Here is a 12,543-nt window from a genome sequence, read left to right on the forward strand (position 1 = left end):
CAGTTAGGCTGCATTCCCTCCCTCAAAATGGAGGATTGAGATCTAGCTAATCATGAGAAATTCTCGCACTTGGTGACAAACAAATATTTGACAAAGATATACTATGAGGAGACTGGAGTCACACAACTGGAGAATATGAAGTGGTTCGTGGGGGTTGAAAAATCTAGGTTGTTGAATATGATGTGGGTACCACACTTTAGCTAAACCACTATAAACACGGTGTGTGTACGCCAATTGCTTACTCTAGTGCATGATTGGTGTCTCTAGCTGGGAGAGTCCATCCCCATCATAGATATGCTGATCCACTGTATCACAAGGTTTCCCTACCAAGGGGTGGATCCCGCCAAGAAGTTTGGAGGCAAGATTTAAGAGAAAACAATTGCGGACAAAATGAAGCATGAGTATGGCTTAGTGGAAGTCGCATGGATACTCTATCCATTCCATCACCGATAGGGCAGTGCAGTTTTCCACCTAGATTTTGGCTTGTAAGTTTATGAGAAAGTGCCGCGTGGATGAGGTGCTAACGCTAGTCATTTCCCTGGATGCACAATGCGCGAAGGGGGTGAAGTACAACTGGGTGCAATACCTCTACAAAAAGTTCTTGTTAAATTGTCGTGAAGCGCAGGATGATGACAAGGCATTCCATTATGCCTGCCTGCTATTAGTGATTTCCCTCGTTGCGTGGAGGCTCCTAGAGGACAACTAATTCCCTCCACAGGACAATGATTTACAGGAGGCCGTGAAGTTTGCTTCGATATAGGCAATGGAGGACCCAGAGAGGGTCATGGAGACAAAAGTGTTATGGATGCTGGTCGAGATGGAACTTCACACCATGATCAGCCAGAGGCCAAGGATGCCACCAACATTGTTTGGGAAATTGGAGGCCTATGCAGAGTTTAAAACAAATTTTCATAACATATCCATCCATGTGAGGCGAGATCCTAAGAAAGCATGGTACAAGTTGCCATACCTAGTCACAGACGCAGATGTATAGGAAGTCGTGGGGAAATGGGTAGCTGAGTGGAGGCAGCCATCAGATCTCGGCACTAGAACTAGCACGGCCGGGGAAAGTTCCTTCACACAGAAGAAAAAGGAAGATGCACAGGTTTCTGCTCAAGAGAAAGCAATGCAGAAAAGGAAAGAGGCTCAGAACGCTGCAACCCAAGAAAAAACAACATAGGAAAAGAAGGAAGTTGTTGCTAAGGAAACCAATGACAAGGAGTGAGCCACAAAGGAGGCCACATTGGAAGGTGAGGAGTCTACTTCTCTACATACTTCGGACAAGGAACGGTTCGAGGAGGAAGGAGGCGGTGGTGAGGAGCAAAGCACTCCCTTTAAATTGCAAAAGCAGACCAACGAGACGACTTCTGGGCCCAGGAAGAAGCAGAAATCAGAAAATCATGCCAATGCAGATCCAATGTTCCTCACTGAGGGGGACTTGGTCGAGATCAGAGACAAGGTCCATGACACAATGATGGAGCTGTGGACATAGTTTGAGCAGTAGTACATGCAGACATTGGGTAATGTGCAGAAGGATCTATGCGAGTTATAGATACAAACAGGCCGAATTTAGGCGACCATGGGACAAGCGAGCCTGCAGCAAGCTATCACGTTAGTAATAGACACAAAGATGACTCTGGACCTCCAAGTTATTCCATTACCAAACACTCTAGTAGACTCAAAGGATGATGCGCCTCGCGATGGAGGGGCCGACTACAGAAAATCTGGTAGAGGAAGTGCAGCAGGCCATGGTGCAAGGATCTGCTGACATAAGTGTGCTGCAGATGGAGTTCAGTGACTTTGCAACAAGATCGAGGCACCAAATAACTGAAAATAGGGCGAGTCACCCAATTTGTGTTGGGGTCCTGTTGGGATGGGGTCCCTGGGGTCAATTTTGTTAAGTTTTGAGTCAATTTTGTATTATCTTTTGTAGCGAATGTAAAGTCTCCATGAAATGTGGAAAAGCGAAGCGCGAAGCTAGTAGAATTCAAAGGGGCTTTAGTCCCTTAGTTGGGTAGGTGATAGAGTTGTTTTGAGACCTACCCATGGTCCATGGACCATGGTATTATAAAGCAAAGGATATATAAAGTTGAGTCATAGTGAGTCTAGAGATAAATATGATAGTGAAGAATCATTATAAGGGAAAGGGTGCTAAGGCAGGAAATGTCTGTTTCCTGTAATTAGGTGAAAGGGGAAGGCTGCAGTTGAGTGCATAGAGACCTTGGCAAGTCCACAAGCTAAGTGTGCAGGTCCATTCAGTCGAGTCTGTAGGGATAAGAAGTTTTAAAGTTTCTATCTAATAAAGACTAGTTTGAGCTGAATTGAAGCATTTGTGTTCTTTTATTTACTTCTGCTAAGTTTATGTATCTTCGCTCTGTAATCTATTTTATATGAATGAATGCTTATTTACTACGTGAACCTGTTAGATTTATAAACTTTATTCATGATAAGTACAATTAAGTACCTTCGCGAAGATATGAAGGTCATTTAGATAGAGTTGCAACAATTGTCTGTCAGAAGGATTATATTTGCGCGAAAGTAGATCTAAGCCATAATAACTTCAGGAAAACATCACACAAGTGTTTGGATGTAGAAAATTGGTTCTAGAATCCCCCAATACTACTTCGAGTGAGACTGCATCTTGCACTATGCAAGTTTTTGCCGAAAGGGCCAGCAATTAGGGTTTTGTTGGTTGGCGGAGTTAATGTTGAACCTGGGTCAGGACCCATCAAGCCAACAATCTTTTAGCATTTGACACATTGGATTACCTATGGTAGATGACCTATTAATGAAGTCGTTAATTATATCATCTTCTATCTGATTTTTAAATTCAAGGGCTTCATCTAATATGAGAGGAGAGGGCAAATTCTCTTCTTGGTATCTATGTGGGCATGGCTGATAATTTTCAATAGGTGGCTTGGGTTTAGTTGGCAGATATAAGGTAAGATTTTTAATGGAGTTTCCTTTGGTAATTTTCATGTTTCCTGTTCAGCATCCTGTATATGCATATTCTATTTCCAGCCATGGTCTCCCTAATATCAGAGGGTGCCCATCCAATCTATTCCTTGGGCTAATAACTAAAAAGTCTACTGGGCATTCCCAGGAGTCCACCGAGAAAATCATGTCTTCCAAAGTACCTTTGGGCATGACTAATGATCTATCATCTAACTCCAACAAAATTGAAGTTGGTTTCAAATATATGATGCCAAAACTACTACAGGTTTCATGGGTTAAAATATTTACGGTTGCTCCTAAGTCCACCAAAGTATTTGGAAAGTTATGACCCTGAATTTGGACAGCTATTACTAGATTTTCGGGGTCATCATACTTGAAAGATACCTGTTTTCATAAAATTAGATCGGATAATTTTTCTACAACATGGACTCTTGGTGGGTCTTTAGGTTTCCTTCTAGGTTTTTTACTGCACAATTCTTTAATTGTTTTGGCATAAATGGGGATGTCTCAAATGGCCTAGAGGAGTGGAATTTTTATACATAAATTCTTTAATTACCCTACAAGATAAAAATTAGAGTGAATGTATGGTTTAATTATTGTGAGTCTTTCGACGAATGGGGGAAAAGCAATTGTAATTTTATTAGAACTTTGTTTCTTGATTGCTCCATCAGTTGGTTCTATTTCAAAAATGATTACAGTTGGAGGTTTTGCTAAAGAATGCTCCTTTATACGAGTTTCATTATCTTCCTGTTCTTGATTATATTTGTTGTCTTCGGGAAATATGATACGTACAGACCTCAGCCGTAATTCATTGCATTCAAGAGGATTTATTTCATAATCCAAACTTTCAACAATTTGTAAATATTGGAAAGGTCCGTTATTTAGATTAGGATTTGATCGAGCTGGAAATTATGGATGTATCGGGGTCTGGGGGTTCAAGGGTAATTGAAATGGGGCTTGAAATGATGGTTGAGACTAAGAAAGAGTCCTAATAGGCATATTGATTGGTCCTGTAGGGCGCTACCAGTTTTGATGCCACATTGAGTTTTGTACAGATGAATTGGTCCATTATGAAGGATAGGGGTTATTGGTTGAATTCTTCCATGAAGGAGCAGAGTATTGTTTATTTGGCCATACAGGCCCAATAAATGATTGATTTGGGCAAGGTGGTGCAACATAAGGTTAGGATATCAAGGTGGGATTAAAAGGTGGTTATCCTTGCCATGTAGATCCAGGAATTTACTGTTGAACATACTGTCTCGAATAAAACAGAGGTGGATCATGCATCATACCTGAAGGACAAGCTTGCCATTGTCATCGTTGTGCCATAATATATGCTTGTTCTGGGTCTTCCTTGGCTTCTTTTAACATGATCTTCAATCCTGGGAGTGATGGACATCGGTTTATTGAATGATCCTAGTGCAAATAACACATGTTTCGAACGTATCTAATGTGCATTCCCTTTGGTTGTGTTTCTTTCGATGACAAGGACAAAATATGGCTAGAGCTTGTTTTGCCTTGAGTTGTTTCTGCTTGGTCTGTAAGAAATCCAACTGTGTAGTTAATGTGCCCAAAATGCCAGTTTTAAAATATTCTAAAATATTACCAATCTCTACTCGAGTTACACCTCCACCTGAAGCTTTGTTGTTTCTAGTAAGATAATCTCGAATTCAAGATCTGGTTCGCGTACTCCCTTGTGAGCACCTGATACATAGTTTAACAATATCATCATATTCTTCTTGGGAAATATCACCTTGCCCCATCAAATTAAGTGTCTCTATCAATGCATCTTTCATGCCTTTAATTAAAGCAATTTTCAACACTTCCTTTGGTAGAGTGGTGTAAGGTGATCTCTGTAAGTTGTACTTGAATCTCTCAACGTATTCCTCTAAAGTTTCACCATCTTTTTCCGTCATTTTAAATATTTCATCTTTTAAATCCCTTGACCAACAGTAATCCTGATATTTGGTAAGAAAATAAATTTTCATCCCATCCCAGGAATCTATAGTACCTCCTCCTAATCCCATAAACTAGCGTAAGGCTACTCCCTTAAAAGTAGAAGGAAACAATTTCAACTTCTAAGGATCAGTAGTGTAGTCATACCTCTACACAGAACATCAAACTCGAACAAGAATGCACCGAGATCTTATGAATTCATCCCATGAAAGGTTGGGATATTTTGTAATGGGATGGATTTCATCAGAGCATTGGCCAAGGGATCGACTATAGTATACTCTATAGTTGAGGTCTAAGCTTGTGACACTTAGTTTTCCATTTGGTCGAAAATTCACTAATAAATTTAAGGGATTTCATGATTAGGAGGTATTATTTGAGTAGGAGGATTTTGATTGATGTTCAACTCTCGAGGGGGCTTCACAACACTGCTTAGCTCAAGAATTTCAAATGATTTTATTTCAACAGGGGTCGCAAGGGGTCCAAGTTCGGGAGTTTGTTCAAGTTACAAGAATTCACCTCATAATGTTAGAAGGACTGAAGTGTTTGATAAGCATATCTTGAAAGCTTTGTTCAAATCCATTAGTTTTGCTGTGAATCTCAGCATGAGTTGTAGGTAATGACTCTACTACTCGAGGGGAAATGGTAGAGCTCTTCTGAGATATTGTTTGGGGACCTACTGACGCTCGAGATTCAAATTTTCGAATGATTTTTCTATGAAGTTCGATCTCCCAAGGTTCACCGAACCTTGGGTTTTTGTTAGGGAAAATTTTAAGGATGGAAAATTATCTTGAAGTTTAAAAACATTGGCGAATCTCACTAGTCCCTAATATGCAATCTATAAAATGTTTATTGATGCATTTGTAAAATTATTCAAATTTATAATGATTTTATATATACTCTCTATCTAATGTTGGTGATTTTTAAGGTAAAATAATTTTATATTGGAAAATTAACCCACCTGGCCCCTAAAATTTTCCATGGTTTTTGTGGCTTTTCATAGAGATTTTTTTTCTATAGCTACTTGATTTCTATTCTTCTTCTTAGTCATACAGACCTACATAATTTAAATGTATCAACCAAAGGTGGGTGCTGGCACAAGCTCTTTAATTGGTGCATGTGTAGGTTGTTACCTTTTGTCTTCAATACCTGACCCTTTAGAGACACAGTCTATCACTCTTTTGACAACCTACCCAACAACGAGACCAAAATTTTGGGTACTAAGTTGTTCCTAAGGAATCAACCTAATCCTTTGTCCATTAATTCATCAACCTGGGGTTTGTATTTTTTTTAGATGGTTGTCGACACAACCTATGCAGGGATAGTGTTTAAATTACAGGGACATATGTAAGAATAATATAAAACAAGAGCTATAATGGAATACTTTCAGAAAATGATAAGTCTTATCAAGTTGTGGACATAAATAAATTACTACGCAGCAATCATAAAACCATTTAACTATTTCTTCGAAAAGAGATATTAAATTATACTAGACTAACAATACTCAATATAATGCGTAATTTATGAATGCATAACACTTCTTCAAAGGAAATTTACTCTTAATCAATCACTATTGTAATTGCTCGTGAATGCTAATAGTAAAGCATGATAATGGAAATTTGCTCTATTATAAAGTAAATCTAAAGATGCACTCAAAAAAATAATAGAATCTGAAAACTCATACAACTCAATCGTAAATATGAGATTCATGTAATTGAATTGTAAATCTAAAGATTCACAAAGCTGAATAGTAAATTTAGGAATTCACATAGTTAAATTGTAGATTAAGAATTCACACAATTAAATCACAAATATAAGAATGCACACAGGGAACAACAAACCATTCATGTAAAAAGTAATGAAAGGTAATAATACAAGGAAGACAGTAATCATTCCAGTGACTGGGCCATTGGTCTCCAAAAGTAACTGACTTAGGGAAAATTCAATATAACATATTAAATCTGAACCATTTGAACCTTCATTGTGTTTATATATTAAAATATATTTCTAATGTTGGAATGGTAAAGCTATACTGAGAATCAGAAGATTCTTAGGATTGCTTATTTAAACTATAAAATTTTCAAGATAACAGATCGTATTTTATCCTTGACTATCCCGTGCACATAGGCGCAAATCTGGAATTGGCATGGCACAATTAGCCCAATTGTCATTCCATAACTTGGTGTCTCTTCAACAATTTGAGGAAATGACAATTGTTCATCAAATATCTCTTGTACATAAATTAACTCAAATTGTAAATTTATGATATCTTAAGTATTCAATTTAATTAATTAACAAGGTAAAATACTAACATATTATTATATACTTTCTATAGATTCTATCTCTAAAATTATTGTAAACTGAACTTAAATAACTTGAAAAATGAATTATTAATTGAAGAAACAAAGGGAAGAAGCATACCAATTCCACGACTCAACAGAATGATGAAGAGGTGTGGACACTCATTCCAAAGTTGCAGTAATATCCCAATACATCAGATACATTTATCTGGAAAAATGATTCATTATGGTACAAAGATTGCTTATATTACTGTAAGAATTCCTAACTCAAATAAAATATTCTTTTAGAATTGCAAACCTCCCCCTTAGGAGGGGAGTTAATATTTTAAAAAACTTACCATAGGGTCAAGAAGGATATTTTTTTTTTGGGATGGACTTAAATATGATATTCAGAAGTTTGTGGCAGAATGTTTGGTTTGCCAACAAAATAAAGTTGAGACAATTAAGACCCTAGGTCTATTACAACCTTTAACCATTTCAAGTTAACATTGGGAGGATGTCTTAATGGATTTTATCACAGGTTTACCCAAGTTTGAAGGAAAGAGTGTCATCATGGCGGTAGTTGATAGACTTACCAAGTATGCACACTTTTGTGCATTATGTCATCCTTTTAAAGCCAATATAGTTGCTACTTCATTTATGGAAACACTTCAAAAGCTACATGGAAACCCAAAGATTATTGTAAGTGATCGAGATGCCATTTTCACTAAAAATATTTCGATGGAATTATTTTCTTGTCTTGGTACTCAATTAGCTCATAACTCATCTTATCATCCTCAATCTAATGGGAAAATTGAGATAGTGAACAAATGTTTGGAAGGATATTTTCAGTTCTTTGTATCTAATAAACAAACACAATGGGTCAAGTAATAAGCTCTTGCTGATTGGTGGTATAACACTTCCTTCCATACTGCAGAAAAAATGACCTCATTTATGGCACTTTATGGATATCATCCACCATCCATCACATCATCTTTAAGAGAAAATTCTAAGGTTCAAGTAGTGGAATATCACATCAAGCATCAACAACAAGTTGTCCAACTCTTAAAGGACAAACTCACTATGGCGCATAATCAAATGAAATAAAAGGTCAATCAACATCATAATGAAAGACGTTTTGATGTAGGCGACTAGGTATTTTTACAGCTACAACCATATAAACAATGTCCCTCAAGCAGGCTAAGAAGGATTATAAATTATCACCCAAGTACTATGGTCCTTATAAGGTGTTGCAAAAGATTGGTACTATGGCATACAAGTTGGAGTTTCCTACATCTTCTCGAGTACACCAATTTTCAATGTTTCATGGTGATTGTTGACAAGCTCCCAGTTCAAACAATATTGTGAGAACTTGATGAAGAAGGAAAAATCATATTGGAGCTTGAAGAAGTCACAGAAACAAGAGCCCCAAAACTACAAAATTGATCAATTTCAGAGTATCTCATTAAGTGGAGGAACTTACCAGCTGAAGATTACACATGGGAGGACGGGAATTTTATGCAGAAGCATCTGAAACTACTCAATCATTGAGGACGAAACTTTTCTTGAAGGAGAGGGGCTTGTTATGTCCCTATAATACTAGTGTAGCCCCTTTATTATTATTTTTAGTGTAGCCTCGTATTGTTATTGTTGTGCCCCATAGAAGCCCACTATTGTTATTGCTGTGTCCTTACATTAGTATTATTATGTAGGCCCTAATTATATTGTGACACTTTAAACTCCTATATATAACAAGGAGATCTTGTCATTTGTATCATCCAAGATTTATTCATTTATGTGATGTAAAATTAGATTCACCCCTCAAAGAGGATTATTTTGAAGTCACTGATCTATTTATTCTTCTATTTTGTGACCGGGTTACATACCAATGCATACATCCATTATTGATCTTCTTGCCTTCTTATCTCTTCAATTTATAGATCATTCCTCATCCCTAGTTTGGCATGTTTTCCAATGGATCTTGGATCTATTGGACATTGGATAAAGTGGTGCTCCCCATGTGTTTAACGACATGAAATAACCTGCTCTTTTGGATCCTTATATTTGGGGATGTGATTGTTGACTAAGATTTGTTGGATTTGGTCTAATGACAATTATGATTCCCAAAAAGTGGTATTAGAGTGTAGTTCACGAGTTCGACACTTGACTCACGCAGAGGGGAATATTATTTCACATTGGATAAATGAATGCTTCCCATGTATTTTGTGACATGGACTAACTTCCTCTCATGGATCCTTATCAATGGCAATGTGATCATTGACTAACACTTATGGGTTTCGGTCTAACGATAATCATGATTCCCGATAAAATCTACACTTCCAAATTCATTCTTGAGCTCACTTTTTCCCAACCTCATTTACATGTTTTTACCAAGTGCTCATGCAAGCAACATTCCTTACTCTTTAAGCTCCCTTCCATCCAAACTTTGTAGCCTCAATATTTCATACAAGCAACCGCCAAATTTTAACTTTACCAAGAAATTAGGGAATATCAATTTTTTTTTAACATCATTTAGACCCTTTGATGGAAAAATTTAATGTTAGGAGCTTACCATCATTCTATCTCCTAGAACCATCATTCGATGGATATCAAATAGTACAAATTTGAAGAAAACACTCGTGGGTCGAATTCCATTTAACACCTAGGAACTTAGTCAATTAGCATCGAGAACCACACACTTGACCAAGGTCCATTATAGGTCCTGGGCTATCAGGAGTGCTCAACCACACTTATTAAAGATTATGATAGGATTATAGGGGCCTAGGGGAACTAAGACATCATGAGATACATGTTATCCATGTGTGTCTAGACCCTATGATTGTGGGCGAATGATATCGGGTAATTGAGAAATTGAAAGATATTTTACAAAACATTACCCCATTATTCTTGGGATCTAGGGTCCAAATGACAACAAAATTCCCATTGTTTTTCATCAATTCATTCTTATCCTAGGATTTTTAAGTGACAAATCTTGGGCTATATGTTGATCTTGATAGAAAAACACTACTCTAGGATAATGAAGAGCTAGGGTCCTGATGATGCCAATTTTTTTCTTCGACTGTTAGAAAATTATCATGTCTCTTGAGCTTTGTCAAATGATGGATCGCAGGCTATCAAGTGATCTAATAATAAAACACTACTCTAGTATTTTGGGGCTTTTGGATCTACTAAGCCTGCCACAATAATCTTTCAACAACCATTCATAGTCTGACTTGTGGCTAATGTTGACGTGTCCTCTTCTATGTGGCTCTGCTAACGCATGCTATGTGTCACTCCTCCTTTACACCACTAGCCATCCAATAAAACTAAATATGGGTGACATGTGTCCATTACCACATCACTTTCTCTACCTGATGTGCCACAACAATGCTTTCTCACCTACCAGGTCACTATTTTACCACTTATCCAGCTGGCATATGCCATGCTATCAGGTGTTAGGGAAATTTAAGAAATTTTATATTAAATACTTTACATATTCGTCAAATGTTCTAGGGGCTCAATTGGGATTTTATCCCTTGGGTTCTATATCTTGGCGTTCCGTGACCAATGGCTTGACCAGGAGCCAATATTATTGGGCATCCAAGAAAATTATTGAAATTAACACATTTTCTCATTCATTATTATAGGGGCCTATGATCTCTTAGCCCTTAGGCACTAACACTTAAGTGCTCTGTGACTAATGGCTTAATGTTGAGCTAACGATATGAGGTATTGGAGAAATATAATGAACTTTTTCTTTGATGAAACATTTGATTTACTTCATTCTAGGGTGCATAACTCTTGGGAACCAATCCCCAATCCCAAAACACCTTGTAGCTGGTAGCTTAATTAGGGGATTAATCATATAGGTTATTAGAAAGTTTGTTAGCACTTTCACATTTCATTGATATCCATTTGGTGGCCTGAGAATTTGATAGATGGACTAGAATTTGATGACAACCTTTCCATCTATTAACTAATGGAAGATATACACATATGGCCCCACCAATGCAACAACACCCTTGTCTGGGTTTGTATCACGTTAAGAGATTTCAAAGGGGTTGATGGTGGTTTTATTAAGAATGGGGGGCCTCAATCCATTCAGAAAATTCCACGTACATTTGGTGGTTTGAGTTCTAGACATCATTGTGATCCCTCCTATGGTTAAATGTTGAGTAGATTACGAACCCCTGAAATAAATACGGGATGTCAATCATCTAATTTATTATGATACAAAAATTTTGTGCCTCTCATCACACCTTCATTTCTCCTCTACTATGCGACCTCACTACTCTGCTACTTGATCTCACACCTCTGCTACTTTTTCAATGACATCAATGAAAACAAATTGAACCCTCCTGTTCATATTGACTAATCCAGGATACTAATCCAACTATGCCCCCCGGCATTTTGACATAAATGACAATGCATTTTCCAACAATCACCCCATTTTTCATTGATGGAAACCCCCCAACATTTGAGATTTGATGTTGAATGATAAAGGGCTCCTCCTATCCCCCCTGTATATGACTTATCACCCTTTTACATCAATGGAAGAGGGATTAACTTGTTGAGAATGAGACTCCCCTTGCTTATATGTGATCATAATTTTACCTACAATTATTTTACGATCAAAGAATTTCATCAATGAAGAACATTTTGTCTGCAACTATTGCAGGACTCCTTTGGATGTTTGGGAGGAATTCTTTTCTTTTTATGTAATTTCTCCATTGTTTGAAATTCTTCATTGTGTCTTCAAGAGTGCATTTGTTTGTATTTGACTACAACATGACTCCCCCTATGAACAACTTCTCCAACTATTCCCTTATCTAGAAATTCTCTCAGTAACTATAATGGCTCCTCCTGTTTGCTATCTCTCCTTTGTAGAAATATTGCTTATATTGAGAGGGGGAGGGGTGAATAAGTATAAATAAACTTTTATCATCAATTTACTTTAAAAATAATACTTAATAAACTGACAACAATACTATGCATGATATTAGGAACCATAAGACAAATCACATGAGCAATACATAAGACACATATTTTTTAAGGTGGAAAACCATCAAGGGAGAAAGCCACAGTTATTCTTCTTCTCTTCTTCAATCTTTACATAAGTTCATTGAAATTGACCAATAGAAAGCATCTAATCCCTTATAAAGTTTTTCTGGTAAGAACCAATAATAAGCACCTACTCCCTTAGATCAGTTTGTTGGCACCAACTAGCTAGAGGCACAGACCCCTAAAATCAACATAGACATCCCTTTCATCCATTTTCAAACTGGATCCAAAAAAAATAAAAAGTCAACACAAAATAATTTAGCAAATTTTTGCTTTTATCAACAACACATTGTCA

This window comes from Pinus tabuliformis, chromosome 7 (genome assembly GCF_031772625.1).
Source record: "Pinus tabuliformis cultivar Carrire ecotype Pingquan chromosome 7, CPIR1, whole genome shotgun sequence".
NCBI classification, from domain to species: domain Eukaryota; kingdom Viridiplantae; phylum Streptophyta; class Pinopsida; order Pinales; family Pinaceae; genus Pinus; species Pinus tabuliformis.